Source organism: Dendrobium catenatum, unplaced genomic scaffold, assembly GCF_001605985.2.
Source record: "Dendrobium catenatum unplaced genomic scaffold, ASM160598v2 fragScaff_scaffold_496, whole genome shotgun sequence".
Taxonomy (NCBI): domain Eukaryota; kingdom Viridiplantae; phylum Streptophyta; class Magnoliopsida; order Asparagales; family Orchidaceae; genus Dendrobium; species Dendrobium catenatum.
In genome coordinates, this window is record NW_021318958.1 from 43,080 (window position 1) to 43,676 (window position 597).

A 597-nucleotide genomic window follows, 5' to 3' on the forward strand; every position below is an offset into this window, starting at 1 on the left:
AATTAATTAATAATTATTAAAAATTCCAAAAACTTCCCAAACACTTTGGAGCTGATTTCAAGGAGTTGGGATCTCATTTGGAGTAAAATCACAAAAAGGGGCCTTTAATTAAGGATTTTTAATAATTCATTAAATACTTAAAATTTCAAACACTCATAACTAATTCAAGAAAAATCCAAATCACCCAAACTCACTTGCATTCAACTTCTAATAATGTCTAATATTTATTAAAAATATTAAATTTCCAGGAAAACATCAAATTCAAAAAGTCAACTTTTTGGTCAAAACTAGTTCAAAACTTCAAACCTTCGTAATAAAATGTAGAAAAATCCGATTTCAACGTACTTACCTTCTAACTGATCGTAGTAAGGTCTAGTATTTTAATAAAATACAAACATTCCAGAAAACACCTTTAATCAAAAATTTAACTTTTGACCCTTTAATTAAATGATTAAAATATTCCATAAATTCATAAAAATTCAAAATTACTTTAAAACTCCAAAAAATGTTAGCTTAATGTTTAAATCAATCAACAAACTCTTTAAAACACAACAACCATCATAAAGATGAAGTTTATTGGCTGGACTACTCCGGGCT